Here is a 21,869-nt window from a genome sequence, read left to right as displayed (position 1 = left end):
TATATATATATATATATATTACATGACAGTAGTGCTTTTGACAATATCTGGCGCAGTTGGATCCAACATCCTTTAATCTGCCAGTTTTCTAGTCTGTACGAAGCCTGTGTGATGTCCAGTACGCAGTTAGGAAACAGTCTTCCTGTGCTCTACCTGTACTAAGGCAAGACCCTTATCTAAACCGTAACTGAGTAAATGTGGTAGTGGGATTGCGTCATCTCCTATTGTGTGCTGCAGGGGCATCAGCTAATTCACCTAACATTTTGTGGAAACGGCTCCTGCGTGACCTGCGGTGGATATCTGCTTGTTGAAGCCCCGTGCTCTTCAGATATTAGAGAATCCACAAAAATGTGATTACACTCTTTTTATTTTTTAATTGTACGCTGCCGTGCAAAAGGGTCATGAAATTTTTTTTCAAAAAGACAACAAAATCCCGACACCATAGATTGTTTTGTTTAAAGCCTCTTTGTTTGCCAAATTGATCTTTATTTCTTTTATTTGCGGTGATCAAAACGATAAAAAGATGTCTACCAAGTTTTTGTTTTTTTTCCTTCCCCCCCCACCTCACTTGTTCTCAGCAAAAAAAGTCATTGTGCATAGATTCCAAACAGAAGCACGTACTCTTTCATAAACAGACAGACACAAACAAAGAAGGAGACGTGGTGACTTCCAAAGGCTGCCACCGTCGAGGAGTCAGATGATCGCTGTTTTTACCAACACCAGCTCTGTTGTTACGTGCGACAATGAGGCCCTTTGAAGTGTCACGTCCCATGCAAAAACTCCTTTGTCGTCATCTCAAAAAGAGCAGAGCTTTCACTTTTGTGTATTATTGGAAGGTTTTTTTCTCACATTTTGACTCAGACATTTGTTTGCTACTAATCCCAAGGAGCTTTCCAGCCATATATGTTTAGTTTGGCTGTCTCCCACTGCCAATTGTCTATTGTTGACCTCCGATATTCTCTCGGGACTGTTGTAGAGCCATTAATAGTACGTCTGTGTGTAGATCTGTCCTCACTTTCATACTCTTTGAGTGAATGGAAACCTGTTTCTTATTAATTTTTGAGAACACCAGAGTATTAGGACCGCGTTTATAGCAGTGCTTTTTTTTTTTTCTCAAAGCCTTCCCATTTACCAACTGTTATTGTTTCTGCAGGTGTAGACAGCAATACTCAAAAGATCTAATTTGTCTGTGATGAGCATCCCCATCCACAAGAGACCAAAGGTACGGTAAGATATGAAAAGCTCATTATCTTAAGTCCCAATAAACATCTTATTATGCCACCGACAAGCCACACGGCATAATACAAAAGCACAATAAAACATGAGTCAGTCATATTCTGCCATGTCTTTTTATTGTGTTTTTTTTTTTCCATGGAAACTCTTTGGAGCCATTTTAATTTCACAAATTTTACTAACGATATTGCTGTAGAGGAGAAAGGCTATAAAAATCTAATCTGATTATGCTCTAATGCGAGCTGACAAAACCTTGATTGTTTGATACAGCTTACTGTGCATAACGTGTAGTGTTGGCCTGGTTTGGCGGGGGGTTGATTGTCTGGAATTATTTGATATATGGTGTCATTAATTCTGCTTGACTTCCCTGCCGTGTCCATAAAATGAGTTGTGTCTGTCTTTGTTTCTTTCCCGCGATGATCTCGCAGTTATGTCGGCAAGCAAAACAAAGTTGGTCTCGAAGCAATTACTTGGGCTAGAGTCTGATCTCGGGTCATTAAGAGATAGGATTACTCCTGGACCGCGGGACCCCAGGAATGTGCAGACCCCTCCGGTGGTCTGCTCACCGCTGATGAAATAGAATTGAATTAATGGGGTTGCCCACTGTGAGGACTGATTAGAACAACATACTGCCTTTGATCCCGGAGCGAGGTGACCAGGCATGGGCGCCACAGGCATCGAGGCGGGGTTTCATGTGTGTGTTTGTGATTATGTGTATGTCCTGTCTTGGGTCAGTGCATCACTAATGAACGGTGCTCATTACGTGTGCTCTTTGCTGGGTTCATATCTCACTGGGGTGCTCCAGGTGTAAAATCACTCTATGGTGTTGGGTTTGTGGAAGGTGGCCCACAGTCATCCTGCTTTTAGATTTGGCAAATCATCTGTACTCCTCAATGCATTTTTAATGCCTCCCCTTTGATCACAGTTGCAACTTGTGTGTTGTAGTCTGAGGTTAAATATAGCTCGGTAGGGATGGGTATCATGGCACCGGTTCTGACATAAACGGTAGTAACCAGACCGAAAAGCAGCGCACATTTCGGTGCTTTATTTCGGTGCTTTTTTCCCCTGAGCTGTGATACACTTTAGATTCTAGCCAATCATTTTACGTTTCCGAGGATAGTAGGCGGGGCCAGGTACGTACGTTCTGTTAGAGCAGAGCTACAGATTAAAAATGCCCAAGGCGAAGCGGTCAAAGTCTGGCTGTACTTCACAGCAAAAGACGCAAACTCAGCAGCAACAAGTGCTTTAAGCTGATACTGTGATACTGTCAAAGGAGGTAACACCAAGAATCCGATGAAACACCTGGTGACGCATAGCGTTTTTTTTAAAAGCCCAGAAATGCGCCGTATTTGATAGCTTGCTGCGAGACCTCACACCGAGCGCATCTACTGCGGGTGGGTTGCCTGTTATGCAACATACCCAAAAACACGAAGAGGAGAGTCCTGGCCCCTAGCCCTGCCAGTGTAGCAGAAATGATGACGGATGATGGTGGCAGCAGCCGTTCTTCTCTGCGTGAGTAGCTAATTTACGTTGAGTAGGCTAACCACGTTATTACATTAATGCATGTAAGGTGAACTAGCAAACATCATCATAGCTACATGCGGCTGTCTTCTTGTTTGATGGCAGATACTCCCTTCACCCTGGCCAAAAAAGGCTAAAATGACCAAAGAAAAAGTGGAAAACAGTTAAACATGAGAGGTTTTTGGACAACGTTTGTGTTTTTTCCATTGTTTAAGCACTGCTTCCAGCCATGAGTGATACCATATATGCCCCATAGCTGCAGAAAAGGCTAACATTGTTATATTTTTACAAAAAACAGCTGAACATGAGAGGTTTTTGGACCAATTTTGTGTTCTCCATTCTTTAAGCACCGGTTTGAGCACCGGCACCGTTTCAAAAGTACCGATTTGGCACCGGTATCGGATAAAACCTAAACGATACCCATCCCTATAGCTCTGTGCTATAGGCCGTTCCCTGCAGTCCGTCATGTGCTGAAGTCTAATAACACAGCTGGAATTTTTAACCACCGGTGTTTACCACTTTTTGGTTCAAGTAGTGTACGAGTTGGTAATTACCAGTTGAGCGTAACATTGGGCTTTTGTGCATCAGGAATTTCTTTGCTTAGTTATTAAGTAACAGAAATGCTCTGCCACAGCTCACAGTGGGCCAGGTGTGGAGTAGAGTGTTTACATTTTGGTCAGTCTAATGCAGCAGATTGAAAATACAAGTGCTGTTCGGGAAAGGTTTTCTTAAAGTGTTCAAGTGTTGAGATTTGAGTGGGCTGAGATATTATCAGGCATTCTTGGAGCTGCTAACACGGCCTAAAAAATTCTGGCAAGGAGTTATAGCTTTGTCAGAGAAATCTGAGCAAAGAAGGGACGCGGTGACAGTGAGATTGATATGCTTAATCCTTTAGAAATTAGCTTCTGTCAGTGTATGGATTCATTATGAATACTGCTTCATGTAATGAAAACTTCACTTGAATAAATTTAAGTCGTATTTTACAGTAGCCGACGAAATTGGCAACCTATAACGCCAATTTACACTTGCACTTCTCAATTTACTTGATATTAATAGGCGAGAAATGTCTCAGTTGTCCTCAGTCCTTGTGATGAAATGAACTGCGTCACGGTTTGAGAGTGTGAAAGGCCTGTTATTTGTTTGTGTGATCATTGTGCTGCTAGAAGGTGGCAAGAGATCCAGATCCAGAGATCATCACTGATGCACTGTTAGCATTTATAAAGTTGTTTTTTTTGGGATCGCTTCTTTTTTACAAGTTATAATTGCATTAGTTTGGGGATGACGTGAAAAAATCAACAAACGATGCACTGTAGGATTTTATTGACTCGTTTCAGTCATTTCAAGACTACACTCCATGGACAAAAGAATTGGACCGCCCCTTTTCATCTAAATTCGCCTTGGTGTTTCTGGTCCCAGTCCCAGGTGGCCATGCTGTCTGCCCTTCCAAACATTTGAAAAGACTCAGTCGTTCTACAGAGCGCACTAAATACGAGGCCACTGTTGCCAAGTCAGTTTGTCTCCTAAATATTACTTGATCAGCAGTAGGAGTTATTATTGCAAAGATCATGTAAAGTTACTTAGTGGGGTCACTGAGTGCTGAGGTGTTTAGTTGGTGAAAGTCACCAGTGTTCTCCTGACTCAGTAACCACAGGGCTTAAAACCTCCTCTAGCATTAGCATCAGCACAAAAACTGCATGCTGGGAGCTTCATGGCTAAGCAGCTCATTACTTTTGACCTTTCTGCATTTCCTTTCCTCTTTTTAAGAAACTCTTAAAACCTTCTAATACTTAAAAAAAAATAAACGAATACCTTAGGAGTTCCTTTAAACGACTACAATAGTTGTTGTTTTTTTTAAAAGGAAAAAGGGGAAATTCATTAATTTCAAAATTTCTAGAATTTTGTCACTATAAAAAAACCCAGTCACCAAACCCTTGATGCCATAAGAGATCATTCCACTCAGGTCAGGAATGGGTTAGGGCAGCACGCCGTGTAATAAATACTCACAAAGAAACGGCGGCCGTTACAACTTATGTCTAAAAATGTATCGTTTCATGCATCGGTTAAAACACTCGACTCCAGGTCCACGACGCCCAGCTGGAAACACTTCCCGCAAGTCGAGCTGCCCGAGATTCACAGAATTTACAGGAAATGTTACATTTTTGTGATTTATATCGTTATCAGACGATAGAATTCTTATATTGGGATATGAGATTTTGGTCATATCGCACAGCCCTACCCCCAACTGGTCAAAGATTGAGTTATTTTTATTAATATGTCCACCCTCTATGTATTTAAATAGTAAAATCTTTTATTTGATTTAAACACCAGGCCATTGTGATAGTGTTGGTCGTCTAGAACAGCCATAGTCACCTTTGCCTTATTATGTTGTATTTATACTCCAGTCCAAACTAATTGTTGGATTACTAATCAGTAATCCAACAGTAATCTTTCGCTTTCAGTGATATTACAAGAATGGTCTTTAAACCTTTGAAGGCCACTATTTGATACCCTGCATTTAACCCATCTACCCACTAATTGAAAGTGTCTATGGGAATATCTTACAGCTAGTGGTTACCCGCTGGCTATAAGGTGTTACCATCTGTCTCCATGTGCCCATAAAGCTCAGAGCGGTTTGGGGATTTTTCCATTAGTTGGTACGACTGTTTTACGCCAAACAAACTGCACCACATTCAGCTCAGAGTAGCACGCTGAGTTGCATTTTCATGGGGCTATGGTGTGGTTATTTGTTTCACAGCCAAGTCTGAATGCTGCTGTTCAAATTTCAACCAAAAAGAATTAGAGATCTAGAGTGTTTTATCTGCTCCAGACATTCTTGGTGTGGATGTGCCCTAAATCCACACAGCAACATGTGAAAAGGAAAAAGAAAATACCGAATTCTAATGATCAGAAATGTCGCACTGCCTGCCAACAAAACTCAATAAAGTTTTGTTTGTTTGTTTGTTTTTTAAACCACATATCTTGGGAAATAATGGTCATCATCACCCTTGTTTGCCCAGCAGTGTGCTGTTTATGTTGGGCCCCCAGACGGTAAGCTTGAGCTGTCTGCCAGAATCATTCTCAAGGCCGCCTCAAGTAATGATAGATGACAAGCTTCTGCGAGGAGGAAAACGGGTCCCTCCGGTAGCCACGCAGAGCCGCTCAGACAAAGGTGCTATCATCTGGCAGCCCATCCTCTGCGCTATTGTGGAGGAAGGTTGAGGGGTGGAGGTAAATAAAAGAGTGGAAGAGTGTCTGCAGCGGCTAATGAGAAAGAAAGTTACATCTCTCCTGTTGAGGAGTGCAGTAAATTGCTGTGAGGCGTGTGCATTGACTCCTTCTTGTCAGTGAATACTAATAAATCCCGGTGGTCACCTTGATTAAGCTGAACATGAAGTTCCAGTTTTGTGCTCTCGAAAAGGGCTAACCTTGACTTTAGACTGAGCAGGAAATCTCTCGTCGTCATTAATGGATTCAAAGAAAATGTATGTTTTGCACCCGTTTTAGGCTCTCTCTCTGTTAAACGCTGGTATGTTTCAAGCAGCAAAGACGACGTAATTTTTTCCTTTTAATAAATGTAACAGGAAAAATATATTTACCATGAAAATGAGATTTAAAAAATAAATCTTTCCCTTGGCTCTGTGACTCCATTCACTGAAGGCACTGAGATGCTGTAGCCAGTATCCAGACCTTGGGTTTACATTATTTTTACATTATTTTCTGAAGGTCCCGAGGTCAAGAATAAATAAATAACAAACAACCTTCCCAAAGATATTCATATCCTTACTTGAAAATACTTCTTTTTCTATGTTACCATGTGGGCTCAATGTCGTTATGCACAGTTCGGTTCAAACCAGCAATGTAGTTAGAATCTAGCCTCCAGCGATGCTAATATTTCATTTAATAGTATAGATTTTACACTATAGATACATTAAGATATTAGCATTAATTAAAAAGTGAACAGCTGTTTTTAAATTTGAGGTGGGAACAGTAAAAATGGCTGCATAAGTAACTTTATCTGAAAATTTGGACCCAAAGTGATTCAAGGAAGGAGAAATTGTTAGCATTGCAGCAACAGGCATCGAGATTGGGTGGATGTCAGAATGTGTACATGCTAAAATGCCACGTCACGCCAGAGGTCTCTGTGTGACTGCCCACAGCCTTAGAGAATGATACTTCTTACTTAGATGTCTTGGGAAAATTTCAGAGATGATGACACAGCTGATCAATAAAGCAGCCTACAGTCATACCATAATTAACTTTATCAAACCACACAGTGCTTTAACACAACAGGGTGCATCAGAGTGGTAGGATACAAAACTCGGGAATAAAACGAAACTGAGTTTTCAAAATCGCATTCAGCAGCAGCAGCTTATTTGTTGTTGAAGCCAAAATCCCAGGTGAAAATAGCATTTAGATTGTTCAGCTTTTGTTGTTTTAATGTTGTGGCTGCTTGGAGTATATTCCTTTTTATCCTTTAACTAAAGTCTGTAATATTACACTTTGTGCTTATCCACACATGTTCCTTCACCTAATGGACTGTCCCACTGTGACGGGATAAAGACATTAAATGCAAAAAGGTGCCTCATCTCCCACAACCACTTACTTCAACTCAGCGGAGTACAGCAGAAGTTGCCTTATGTAATGTTTCATAGTGTTTTTCAAAACCCTACGTCTGCCACTATTATTAAAACAGAGTGTCTTCACCTGCTGACGAAGGGGAAAAGAAAAAACCTTTAGAAAGGCATTCATTGGGACACAGCGCGCTGAAGTATTAAGCTGCAGAGACAGGAAGTGTTGGAAGTGTAGTGGAGGGGGGTAGTCCTGGGGAAAGTAATGTTCTAAGCAGAAAATAATGGCACTAATGACATGACCTCTGACCTGGGCACCATGAGGCGCATGTCTGATATTGTCTTGGTTGAGAATAATCAGGTGTGTAGGAAGGGGAGGGGGTTAGGAGCAAGGTCAGGGCCTGGTGCCATTCCTAAGACAACCTCTGGCCTTCACAGCACACACACACACACACACACACATCTTTAATGATAGAAAGGGGTGGGGTGGGAGCACGGGGATCCCATTCACATGCTGTCACCAGACCATAACGGAGTCGGAACATAAACGCACATTCGTAAACACTGACTGCGACCCGCGCTGTCGTACGTACCCGGTTATATTCTTGTCACATAAACAGTGAGGCATTGTCTCCTGCACGCCCCTGGAGTGATTAAGACGTACGGCGCGGCAGGGGGTCGGCCCGTGGTTTAAAGGAGCATAGAATCAGAAGAGGCTGACACACAGAAACGCGCGCACATACACGCAGCAGGGGTTTTAGCATGGCATCTTATCCAGGCCATTGAGGCTAATATCTGTGAATGGGGCATGCTGGCATTTTCATGGTATCGGTGTTGTCGCTTTTCCTTAAAGCGCCCTGAGGGACTGCACGGTATGATCACATCATAAGGGAGAATGGGGGTGAAAAAAAACTACCCTACCACTTTACCTCTAATGTCCTCAATCAGGAGCAGATGACTACAATAAAGGCAATAATATTTAAAAGTCATTAAAAACTGTCGGCTCACGTTTGGCTCAGCAGATAAAATTTCTCTGCTTTGCAGCTTAAAAGGTGCGAGGCAGCCTTGCTTTGGCTCACCGTCATGTGCTTATAGTGATGTTTAAATGACCGTTTTTATAAGCTCTTATGTGCAGCATTTCAAATAGCACACTGTAAATTGAATAGGCTAGGAAAAAAACCGTACTGTATTCATTACAGCTTCAAAATGTCACTTGGCCTTCCACCTTAAAAAGTGCTCAGGGTTATAAAACTTCATTTGTTTAAATTTGTGTTTAACCAGAAAACAAAAAAGACACAAAAAATCACTGAAATTAAAAAATAAATCAGTCTCTGTAGCGTGTGCATCACTGAGCCGAGGATGAGCACGCTGGGACAAAAACAATAAGTCTGATGCTATCTGCCGGCTGCAATTCATTGATTAGACCCATGAGCTGGAGAAATACTGGGATTTGCAAAAGCGTCCACGCGAAGAAAAAAAATCATTGCATTGGAGAAGCGTCGATAAATAGGCTTTACCGGGCAGTTTATTGAAAGACCCCTTCAGTTCCCATTTTAAATTGCCAACTCGGGCGAGGAAAGCGAGTATAACGCTGCGATATGATGCAAAGAGAAAGCTGAAAAATGTTCAGCATCGCCAGCTGTCCATCCATCCATCTACTCATGCACAGAGTCCTGTCAGCCGTGCTTCGCCTCAGCCCTCCATGCCAAACATTCGTGTCCCCCTTTCGGTGAAAACGTCTTGCAGCCTGATGATATCAAGCAGCGGGCTTTGCCATTTCAGAGCACACAGTATGTCTGTCATGTCAGCTGTCTTATTTAAGAATATCTACACCTCAACGTCCCCTATTGCCCGGCCTCCATGCAAGTAATGTCGTATTGATTTTTATGCTTGGCATCTGTGCTCCGGCTATAGCGTTAAGTCACGACCCGTAAATCAAAGCTTGGTTTGCGTCATTAGTTGGCATGCTATTGTAAGATGGTTATCGCTGCACATGCGGTGTATTGTTTCACTTAATGTCTTGAGCAGCGCTCAGCTCGAGCTCAGATATAAAACAGTGTGTGCTTCTGGAACAGAATCATAGGTAATTTCATATTTGCAGAACATTATATTGTATTTTATTACATTGCTCTTTCCTCCACGTACCACAGAAGCGACTATAAAAAAAGGTTGTTATCTTTGTATTTTTTCCTCATATATGTTTGCATCTGGTCAAGCTATTGTATTCAAGGATACTGAGAGTATGCGCATATAAACTAGAGCCTACACAATGCATTATGCAATATCCGAGATGGATATAAAAACCATGACTTATTGCTGTTCCTTCCTCCTTGTTGTCTGCTAAACTTGATTGAACGTTTTTCCATTTTTCAGCTGACTCAAGCTGTTTTGCAGGCAAAAAAAAGAAAATGTATATAGGATTTCTTCTTCTTTTGCTTTCTGGGTCGAGCTGTTAGACAGTGTCACTGCTTCCTGTCCTGCATCATTTAAAGAAAATGAAATAAAAAAGTAAAACGGCACGCCGATGTTGTGAATATCCTGTGTCCACCCCGTTCCAGCCCCTGTCAGATTCACAGATACGTTTAAAAGGAAGCAATTTCCATGCCTGGTATGAAGCCTCCTTTTTAACCTTAATTACATCGCAGCTCTGTACGGACCAAATGTCCTCTGCCGAAATTAATTTCCCAACAGGGACTGTTATCAAAGAATTCAGATGTAGCTCCTTATCATCTGCGGTCAGTGCCACTGCGTTATAATGTACTTGCTGCCAAATTTTTATTTGCATAAATGTTGACACGAGCCTTTATAGCCATCCAGAGAGTGCAACTCATTATGTCACCTATCGCTTATGTACGGCGTCTCAGATGTCCGCCGCCGTTCTCAGGCGTGACAAAGATGTCAGGGTTGGCATGCATGAGACAGAGAAAAGCATTTAACTGCATTTTCCACTTAAACTGGGATTCAGGAGTGCGCTGTCATTTATGCGAAAGGTTATTGTCTTTCAGCAGAGATGGCAGGGCGAATACAGATTCCGAGTAGTGAGCCATTACCGACATGCTACAGGTCATTTGCAGTTATGCGTTTATCCGGGCTCTTGTAGATGGAGATTTGTTTTTCACCGTTTTGCCCTGGCTTTAATGACACGATCCAGGAAGCTCTACGATGATCCACAGGTTGTGCATTTTAGTGTGCATGTAAAACGATTAAAGTGATCCTAGTGCAGTTTTATGGATGGCACACATGTGTAGCGCAGATGTCAAAGCAACACTATAGGGGCTCATACTTGTGAGCGAGCATTCCTGCACCATATGTGTTTTTCCTTAACTCCGCTGCCCTCGAATCTTCTTTCAGAAACCGCTGCATACTGCTGAGGCAAAACAAATCACCTTTCAGTTTAAACTCCCGCTGCTTACTAAAATAATCAAAATTCACATCGAGCCTCAAAACCCACACATCGAAACCGTCTTTCCTTCCAAGCTGTAAACCCCCTAAAAAATGAAAGTGCCGCTTGTAAAAATTGATTTTGAGATTGAAGCAGAAATTTGTGTTGATAGCAGTACTTGGCACTATAGCATTGAGAATCTGAGCTGGGGAGAAAAGTTCAGTATGCAGTGAGTACCTGGCTCTGTTTCTTTTTTTTTTGAGTGTACTTGAGGTGTCGGATGAGCAGGTTGCGTTGGCTTTTGAGAGCAGTTGAAAAAGAAGCTCGTCTATACGCGCTGACCTTCCGCGGCTAGACGAGCCGATGAAAGAAAAACAATTAACGTCAGTGAAAAGTCTATTAAAGCACCGCGGCTCTCCGTCCGTCTGTCGCGCAGGTGTTACTTCAAAGATGCCACCTACAAAGTTTTGTAACAAACTTGCATCGCGACTGTTAAACACATTTTTAAATCCATCCGGTGCGCATTAATCCGAGCCTCTCCCGGCTCTTTTTCCTCAGTCGTTATGTCTCATAATGTCACTCGACTATCACTCAGCTGTTTTTGTGTTGAGTTTGCTTCTCTGTATGCCAACCTCTGCTGCTTTTGTCAGTCTTACAGCCACCCACCGAGATCAGATTAAAGCAGATATGTCGAACACAGCACCACTGAGTGGCATGCCTGGAGCAAAGCATGCTGGGATTTAGCGGCTCGTACGCTGCTCTGTGACAGCTGAATGGGCGAGTGATGTAAGTGGCACTGTCCCTCCTGTAATTGCTGTAAACTAATTAGGATGTATGGTTTGTGGGCATTTTAATGGAGCTGCACTGTAATATGTTTTTTATGAGATTTTCCGTAATCTTGTTTTCTCTGCGACTGTCGCAGCACGTATGTCGTTCTCTATTTTATCGAAACATTTCACTTGGTAATTAGGTTCCTTACACCTGTGCTTCATCAGCAGACTCATAAATGCTGAAGGCCTTACTTTTCCTCAGTTTTTAGCAGTTCTGTGCTGTACTTTAAGTTGGGTATACTTCCATGTAGTGCAGTATTTACTTCGTTTATCCTGCCGCCATCTACCGGTCACAGCCGATGGCGTCCCCTCACTCAGCCTGGTTATGCTGGAGGTTTCTTCCTGTTAAAAAGAAGTTTTTCCTTCCCACTGTCACCAATTGCTTGCTCATAGGAGGTCATCTGATTGTTGGCGTTTTTCATCTGTTATTGTAGGGCTTACAATTTAAAGAGCTTTGAGGCGACGGTTGTTGCGATTTGGAGATATATAAATAAAATTTAACTGATTTGAATTGGTTTGAATTGTGACGGGGTACTGTAGTCCCCAAACTGAATGTGGGAAGCTCCAGCCATGACTATTTAACACACATAAACATCACACTTAGCAACGCATTTATCTTCAGTGACTAAAAGTCCAGCTAGATCGAATCAACAGCTGATACTAGCTAGCTCGCATCACAGTCAGCACTCCTGATATATCCTCCACCTCCCACTGGATGAAAATTGGTTGGGGGTCCCTTCCGTGGTTTAGATAAGATGGCAGCCACTAACTGTGAGAATTAATCTGGGTTCTTGCAGTGCTCTGTACACGTAGCTGTACTTGTCAGTGTGAATGCACTCAAAATAGCAAGAATGTGCAGGCAGATTTGAGACAGAGGGCACGACTCCATCATTCTGAGATTCAGCACATCCAAAGTCAGAAAAAAGACTCTTAAGGGAGATGGTTTAATTATAATTTGAAAGAGCAGTTAAGTTCTCATCCTCTGTGTATACCCCTTCTCTCTCTTTCTCTCAGTCTCTAACTCCGGGTCTCTACACCACACCAAATGTCTGGTTACTGGTGTAAACTGGTTCGCTTTCAACTTATTTTGACATTTTACAATGTGACTGGGGAGAGGTGGGACCAAATAATTAAGAGCTGAATCTCAGCAGGTTATCTGTTCAGGTGAATTCATGTTTACTTGAATGTTTTTTTTCATTTACTTGAATAAAACATACCAATAAATATAATTTGAGGCAATAAATTACTGAGCAAAGGTTAAATGTCTCTATGATGAGTTTATCATCACTTGGAAAGACTCGACCGTTTGAAGTTTGCTGCCTCAGTGAGCCACCACATTAACCAGTTCTCAACCAGCTTCTGCACAGAGCGCTCCACCAGCTCGTCGAGGGTCTACAGAGCCGATTAAGGAGTACCCTCGCTGGACCATGGTGAAATGGTGGAGTTAGTCTGTCAAACCAAGAGATGGGTCTCACAACAGTGATCTAATAAGCCTGCTGATAGAGGAATAGGAGACAGGAAGAGCCCGTTCTATTTGCTGTTTATTTTGCTAATTCACTCATGAATTATGGTGTACACATGTATTAAGCAGAGGAGTTGATTGTACAGTAGACTGACGCAGAAACAAAGACATTTTCTACCAAATTTCATGGTTCCTGGAACAACGATCCAGGCTTCTTTTAAAGTAATCTATCATGTCCGCTCAGTTAAATGGATTTTAACACATAATCTTCCTGTGAGGATGAATGCTGTTTTCTCCAATGTGTAAATACAGCTCAATATGAACTCTGAACTCTTCTCAAAGTGCTAGTAGACTAACATTTTAGTTAGTTTCAAGAAAGGATAAAAAATGTTATATTGCAGTATGGACTACTTGGTCATTGAAATATTGAATTTCTAAGCATTTTTGAGTAATGCACTATGTGTGCTCAGAGTGTTTAGTGCAGCAAAATTATATACAAAAATATGATTAAAGAAGTGATGAAATAAACCAACAGATCAAACATTTATGAATGCACGGGTTCCTCATTTGCTGTTTTTTTTCTACGGTTGAATTTCCTCTATCTGCTTCACACCACCAAAAAGTTGAATTTGCTGTATTTCACCCCAGATATTATATAATTATTTTTATCCCCGTGGCAAAAATGCAGAACAACTTTTTAAAGTTTAAGATCCACTTTCTTATCATCTCTTGGGAGTTAAGTTTTAGACATGCCCCGAGTGATTTCTACACATCCAAGCAAAGAACTGACAGGGTCACCAACCTGTGAGCCTCAGTCCCTTCCCCTCACATTACACCCGTGCCATCAACACTTTCTTCTTTTTTTCCACTCACTTTTCCTTTTAAAACTTCTTCTTTTTTCTTTTTTTTTACCAAATCAGGCACTTCTGGGTGGAGAGAGCCTCTTGTTTAGTTGTGAAAAATCAATAGCCATTACAGGAGGGAGAGAGAAAATGAAAGAACATGCTCAAGAGGGCGGGAGACAGACTGCTATCCCTGTCAGTCTGACCCTGCCTGACGGCTGTCATCTCCCTTAATTGCTTTGCTAATATCATCCCCGCTCAGCCTGGATCTAGGTCAGCAGGGCCCCTCTGTTGGAGCTGACTTGAGGCTGTCCTGCTTCATGATCTCTCCCGCTGTCTGCCTTTTTCTTCTCCCCCCTCCATTAGGGCCATCTCAATTAAAATAAAAACACACAGTAGGAGAGTGAGGAAAAATGCATTGTTTCTTGTTCTGATATGACCCTCGTTTGAATTAATCCAATCAGACACATTTTTTCCTGGCAGTAGATAATCATTTATGCACCCTGCTCTATTCTGGGAGGGGAAATAGACTTGCCAGAATGAACCTTTTTATGTTTCCCTCAGGTGATGCAGGATCTGCTTTTTCTTTGTCTATCGTTCTTTCTGCCGTTTGCACCTTTAGGTCAGAATACAAAGCTTCTTAGTTACAGAGAAGCTTAACGCCGATAACTTCGGCTTGTGTTTCCGATTTGTTTAACATGGCGATTTTTATAATGAAAGCATTTGAATCATTTTTGTTTCACAGTTGCAAACTGCCTATTTTGGCTCAACGAGATTGAACCGAGTAGATTTAATGATGGTGATTTATTAAAAGTGAATAATTACAGCTGCTCTTGAGGACAGTTGTATTTAAAAAGATAAAAATTTATGAAAACTAATTTATTTAAAAGCAATAAAAACAAAGGATGAGGACGGACAGGATGATATCTAAAGCTGACGGATACATGAGTTTAAAGGTCAATACACATTTTTTGTGAATTAAAAAACGGATATATTGGCAGATATTTTTCCCCCGCTAGTGATTCATGTAAGAAATAATAGTACTGTAAATATCAGGGATATGTAACTGAAGTAGATATGAACTAAAAATCACAAATAACAATTTATCTCAGTTTCAATTAATAAAGAATAAAAATTATTATTATATCCATCCATCCATCTCCTTCCGCTTATCTGGGGCCGGGTCGCGGGCAGTAGCCTAAGTCTACGTCTACACTAATCCAGATAAATTTGAAAATGGCGTTTTCGTCTAAAAACGCTTCGGGTCCGCACTGTTGTTTTCAAAAACGCTACATTCCTGTACGGCACATGCGTGAAATGTGAGACGATTCGACCTGCCTCATTTCCGTCTGCCGTTTATTTACTTTCCGGCTCTTTGAAATGTCGCGGAAGAGTGCCGAGTTTTATCTGGAGCTATCTGGAGCATGTGCAAACTGCTACTAACCTTTAATAGGGCTGTCAAAATTGAGAGCAAACAAAACAGCTGCCATCTTAGTTGAATTGGTCACATGACTGCATCATATGACTAAAATGTGTCATCGTTTTCCAAAGCCTTCGTTTTCGCTGTCCACGCTGCGACGCGCAAACGGCGTTTTCAAATGTATCCACTTTGGAGAGCGTTTTCAAAAAGCTCAGTTTTCCAAAAACGCCGTCTCAGTGTGGACGAAAGCTCCACCCAACAGCCAGTTGGATCGGTTGGTCTTTTTGTTTGTGGCATTTGTTTGTTTCTCTCGCTCTTTCTTCTCTGCCATTATAAATGCTGATATCAGTTAACCACAGATAGTTAGCACCGACTGATAAATTGGCCCTGCCGATATATCGATCGGGCTCTAACGACATGTCATAAATGTGACATCATATGCGCTTCCTCTGTAAAATAAAGGGAAGCCCATTTCACTACTAAGGTGGTTTATTTGCGGCGTTGCTCACTCTTAAATCAGACCAAAGGAGTCGGTGCCTTAATGGGTGTAAGGTGCATCATTTGTTTACATGTGAATTTGCAATCTTTATAAAGATTTCCTCTCTCTTCGTTTTTTCCCTACTTATCTCATATAGCGCGGCTTAATGAAGTCTGGAAAGCGAACTGCAACCTAGTTATTGTTGCCAACACACCACCAGTGTAACGCCTCGAATCATTTGATGCTCCAATTATTTTTACAATCAAGTAGGCTTGCATAACAAAACACTTTCTTCGATGAGACTTGAATTTCGCTTCCAGCTTTGCTTGGCAAACTGTCCACTGGCTAAAGAAAGTGGGCACTGTGAGGCTGTGTGTTTGAGAGGAAGAAAGGGAGAACATTAGTGAGCGTTGGGGATGAATCACAGACCAGCTGTTTTCTGCCTTTGGGGAAAAATGCTAGTGAGTTTGAGACGGTAGGATTCAAGAGCAGCTTGTTGGTTGTTTTTCTTCATACCTTTTTCACCTTCACAAATAGTTTTATTAGCACCAAAGAGTGTTTCAGATTCGTTGTTGTATCAAGCTTTAGACTAGTACCTGGATCTATTTTAATAGGACTGGACTAGGCATAGTGTCTGCAAATCCAAGTTTATACACTTGAACGCAACAAATAAAATGGAGAAAACATTGGGGTGTTTGAAAGCTTTTTTTCGCTAGTCTGCAGCTTTTCTATTGTTTGCATCTCCAGTCATGGCTACAGGCAGCCATTTTAGCACAGACAAGGGACGAGGAACTAGTAATTGTGTCAGCAGCAGCGGCTCTCAGCCAAGAGCTGCAGATACTTTGTACTTTTTCCCCCTGCTCCCTGTTTAATGGAGCGTGTGAAGGCCAAGGTGTGCTGCCCCGGCCCCAAGTCTAGGCTCGGTTCAAATGGCCTCCCGCACCTTCTCTGATAGGCACAGTGGAACAATAAACCAAAGGTGGAGCAGCTGCAGAAAGCATTAGTGTAAGGCCATTTGTTCCTCGCTCCCATTTCAGCCTCGCTGCCCTCCGTTTGCTCCCACAATAAGACCCCTATTTTCATGACCTTTCACAGAGCCTCGAGTTGCATTACTGCAATTTAGCATAAATGTACAAGTTTATGATTCACACATTTGGGTTTGGAAGCTACCTACAGTCTGCTGATCTCCCTTCATGAGACCAGAAGAAGGTTTTTTTTGCTATATCTTCATTCCTTGGTGGGCTGTAATCTTGTGTATATTGGCCCACAGTTGCAGATTTCAAGCACAGTCCAAACTGCGCTTCCCTTCACCATAAAGAGTGGAAGTCCAGCTGTCACCCAAACTGTTTGGTTTGGAGGATCTTAGGGAGCTGAATAGAGGGAGACCCTTTGGTTAGCGCGAGGCCTGTTGTTTTGGAACTATTGATGGGAAAAATGCCCAGATTTCACAGATTTGTGGTGCCACTGTTCAGACCACATCTAGCCTTGTCATTAATGAGCTTTTGAGTCAGACAAATTTCTCTCTCGGTTTCATTTTTTCTCCATGTCTGCGTTTTCTTCTAACCAGCTTCCTTTCACTGAATTTCATTGTTCCCCAGCATACACCCCACTGCCCTCATGATAGCAAAGCCTTGACTTCATTACGGATGCCAAGTTTATTATCTATTTAAATATGCTGCACTTTAACTCAACACTATGTGAAGCAGATAAAATCAAGACGTCTGAGTGCACACACTCCTTTGTCAGTTCTGTAACAAAGGCTTGGCTTTTTGAAAACACTTTTGGTGAAATGGAAAATATTCTGGAGTGTTAGCAGCTGTCAGGCAGGGATGGCTAAAACCTGAACTCAAATCTCAGGTCAGTCCAAGTTTCGGTTAATTTAGGATGTAAATCTTTGCAGTTCTGACTAGATATGAGGTCTCTCTAAACGACGAGGAGTAAAGCCAATCGCTTTGCCAATCTGTCGAATTGTTTTCATCGTCTTGATGATAAATTCCATAAAAACTGTTGGCATCAAATCTGTTAACCACCTAGATTCTACACACCCAATATGGCTGCAACCCCTCAACGTGTGTTCATTAATATTTAGGACAGCTGAGAGGGTAGTAACCCTCAAGATCTCCATATAAAGCCAGGCCTAATTAATCTATACAAGAAAGAAAGGCATTAAAGCTAAGAAAAAGTAAGTAATCAGTCCTTTTTGGCAGGTTTATAGTGCAGGATTAGATTTAATTAGGCCTTATTTTTTTGTAGAGGCCTTTTTTTTCCTGTGTTGTTTAGTGAAAACTCCCTTAAGACTACTGTGAAATAAACATGTTTGCCCACTGGTGAATCTTCAGTTAGCCTATTTTTATTAGCGTGTTTGTGAATGCCATAAAAGTTTGTTTTGCACTGTTAACGCTTTTGGAAAAACTTCCATCCTACCAGAAACGGTTCTTCGCTGGGATAGTATGAGATGCTACGTGATTGCCAATATTGGGCATGCTTTTGTGCACACTTGCACATCTGCATTTAAAATTTCATGAAAGACCTAAAGGACAAAAAGCAGTCAGGCCATTACAAGAACCAAGAAGCGGCTTTTTTTTTGTTCACATCTATGGGGTGGTGTACCATGAATTCATCCGCAGGTTCAGGTACTGAACACTGAGGTCTGCTAAGCTATCCAACGTAATGCATTACTGTAAATACATTACATTTTCCAGTAATGCATAATGTAATCCATTACTGTACAAAGTAATTACATTAAAGTAATGTAATTATAGTACACAGGCTATTCATTTATCTGCACACTGCATTGGGAAGCATCAGCACAGACGGCATGCTAATGCAAAACCAGCCAGAAACTTAAAGTGATGTTAAAGCTGAGTGTATGCTGACCCCAGCGCAGCAGCCAGAGCCTGAACTTCAACAGGTATCAAAGGCAGTGACGTCTGCTAAGGCTCGCAGCATTGTAGTGTCTGTTTTTACCTGCACCTGTTTCTTAGGTAGAATTACATACCTTTAATCTCTCTACTCATTACTGAGAGTGTGTAATGCATTGCTTTTCTTTGAGTTACAACCCCAAATCTGGTCCTGAGGCATCTGAGGGTGGTACTGTGGTGCAAACGACTTGAACCTGAGCGTGCGTCAGCTCACAGTGTGTATATTTTGACTGTGTCAATGCACTTGATCCTCCTGACCCACTTTTTGTGCCGGATTTACAATTTCTGTCTCTTTCAAAATTAAATTGGATTTAGTGGATCGCCATTTTGATCCAGTTGAGGAAGACCGTCTATGTGAACTTGACTTTTTAAGAGCCTTCCAAACATGGGATCAGAATAAAGTTCCAGCAGACTAGTTGGAAGGGGATGGGGACCAACTTTACCAAATTCTCGGTGTGTCTTTTTGCTCCCTAAGTCTTTGGGCACGCCTCCTGCATTGAAACAATGATGGAGGTGGTCATGGCAGCTACTCTGACTCTAACTTGTTACGTGCCTGAATTCCTTTATTGCACTGGGCTAACAGTTGCTGTCGGGTTGTTGCTTTTCAATAATGTGCTACTGATAATTGTTTTAAACAATAATTATAACTAAATTGAATCCAGTCTGTAATCTGCCGCGTTTCGCAGGCGAAATGAAACAGTTATGAAACTTGTCCTGCTGCAACAGTGTTCAAACCAGAAGACTGCAGACAGCAGAAGTCCAGGAAATAGTGCAGGTGTTTCCAGCACATTGTTTCATCGCCGTCTGCTCTGTGCCCAGTGAGCACACAGACTGACTGTGTACTCATGTTGATTAGCCACAACAAGCCTGGTTGCCTTTTTTTTTACCATCTGCATGCCACACCTTTTAGTGTTTGCCCCACACTCCCAATCCCATTCAAGAAGTGATTGCCAAAACAATCAGACAGTCGGATATTGACATGAACACACACGAGGCTGAGTTTGTGACTCATATTCCCCCTTTGTGGCCCTGCATCCTGGTAAACAGATTTTTAAAGGTGTGCTTGTTGATAGGTATCTTTAACACAGTGCAAGGCCAAAACCTCACAGGGGAAAATACACAGCGGCACCCAGGAGTGGATGAGATCACAAGGCTATATTGGGATGATCTTTCCATTGGTTTTTCAAATGGCTTCATTTCTTTCTTTCGGTTTTTTTATAGCCTGGATTGGCCTAGGTGTGTGTGTCTATAGCAAACTGTCAGTTATCACGTTTGACATCGGCAATTGACTCCCATCAGTCTGCAGATAGGAGTCGCTCCACCAACAAAGATGTGGGAATGAAAGAGGAATATTTTCTCACAACCAGCCCCAGCTCCCCCCTCCCCCCCGGCAGCACCTTTTTTAAGGATTTTGTGCTTATTCAGGCAATTCCGTGTTCTCTCGGATCACGTCGAGCTCCGGGCCGCGTTGTGCTCGAAAATACTCGAGACACAAGAGGCCAAATGAAATTGCTTCAATACCTTCTTGATTATTTTTTATGTGGAAAGGCGTGGGGGGGGGTGCGTGGGGAGGGACTGTAGATAACCGGTCCCGACACTTAAGAGTGACATCAGCATTATCCGTCCTCATCTCTGCGCCTTTATTGAAACCGGAGAATAAATTCAGAGTTGGTTTCACTGCCGGCACGGCCGCCTGGGAGTAAACGCACTTGAACTATTGTAATAATCCACAAAACACTGCACAGCTAGAGGTGAGACGCTATCTAGTTCACGCAGCATAATGGTTTCACTCAGGACATCAAACTATTCAGTCATTTAGCTGCCGGTGGTTGGCTGCTGGCCTCTGTCTGGAAAATATAGATTAAAAATCTTCATCCGTGTTGCAAAGTTTCACAAAAAACATTCTTTTCCTTCTTTTTTGTGTCAAGCTGCTGATAGCACACGTTTAGCTGCAGTGAAAACCTTTTAGATTATGTGGTTTTTATTTTTAGGTAAGTGTAGTTTTTAAAAAAGTCGCGCTGTAGAAATGAAAATGTCAGCCGGACCACTGCTTCACCCCAACAGGTATAATTACTGCCTAGTGGATGGATCTGACAAGTTGAAGTTTACCTGCGAGTTTGTCATGGCTCATAATTATTAGGGATGCAAAGAGGCAATCTGCAACACCAATGTTCCATTTTTGTGTCACCGTACATTTGGGCTGTAATCTCGAGGCTGACTCGTCCATTGTTCAGTTGATGTGCTCTCAACCAACCTGCTTCTTATGGACTTCACAACCATAGACTCACCTAAACCTTTTTTTGACAGCTGGCTACACTTTACTGAACTTCTGCTGAAAGCTGGCTCCAATATGGCACCATGTCAAAGAAATCAGAGTGTGGCTGCAGTTTTTAAAAAGAAGTTGGTAAAAAGTTGAGTTTTTGCATAACAATCCTATAACATATCAGCAGAAAACTGCAGGATAGCTTGTCTGTGTTTATTGCTTTTGGCTTTGAACGTACCAGAACTGGTACGTTTTCATACGTTTGGCACAAACGTCCAACCGCACCTCTGATCCTGACCAATCAACTTATGGAAGAGCAGGCCAACTCAAATTTCTTTGGTTAGCTGTACAGCCACAGTATTTATCCCCTCTGAGTGAGACTCATTTAAAAGACACTGTCTCAGTGGTGATTTTATTTTTAGAAATTTGCCTTTGCCAGTTTTGAATCAGCAAGTTGAGGGTGTAGATTTGCGACGCATAAGAGCCTAACCGTGTAGATGAGTGACTTCTCGCGCTTTGTCACCTTCTTTCACACTCGCACACATTTCATATACTAAAGGTAAATATCTTCCTTCCCAGGCCAGTGTGGCGTTGACTGGGATTACTGTGAATAATGTGATGATTGTCAGAGCTTTGGGAAAATAGTGAAAGGTTGTTTACTGCCACACCAACAGTTTTTACAGTTGATTGCTGAACGTTGTTTGATGTTACTCCACTTGGAATTCTCTTTCACACTTGAGTTGTCTGTCTGTGAGCTCTGTTACATTCCCTTTGGCATTTGAGGTCCAAAATGATTTGGAGGTTGTTACTTTAAAAAAAGAAAGCACCAAAGTTTGTCTTTTTGCTTCTGTTACACTTTGTGTTGAAAAATGGACAATATAATGTTCTTGGAGTGAATCATGTAGATTATTGACCGTTTGGGCATAAAAAGCTGCGCTCAGTGGATCTG

At 41.9% G+C, this 21,869-nt stretch overlaps 1 protein-coding gene across 5 annotated transcripts in view; it reads left to right on the top strand.

The window, feature by feature from the left end:
• klhl29 (kelch like family member 29) overlaps positions 1–21,869 on the top strand; it is a 264,330-nt gene that overhangs the window by 26,596 nt on the left and 215,865 nt on the right. For 3 of the 5 annotated variants that reach the window (XM_005724914.2, XM_005724912.1, XM_005724911.1), the window contains exon 2: positions 1,154–1,222. The exons of the other annotated variants lie outside the window; for them this stretch is intronic. The gene's annotated coding sequence lies outside the window, so the exon portion shown is untranslated. The remainder of the gene's footprint in view (positions 1–1,153; positions 1,223–21,869) is intronic. 5 annotated transcript variants of the gene reach the window in all.

This window comes from Pundamilia nyererei, unplaced genomic scaffold (genome assembly GCF_000239375.1).
Source record: "Pundamilia nyererei isolate P.nyererei 1_Seehausen unplaced genomic scaffold, PunNye1.0 scaffold00013, whole genome shotgun sequence".
In the NCBI taxonomy this organism is placed as follows: Eukaryota; Metazoa; Chordata; class Actinopteri; order Cichliformes; family Cichlidae; genus Pundamilia; species Pundamilia nyererei.
This window is presented reverse-complemented; position numbering and strand designations above follow the sequence as displayed.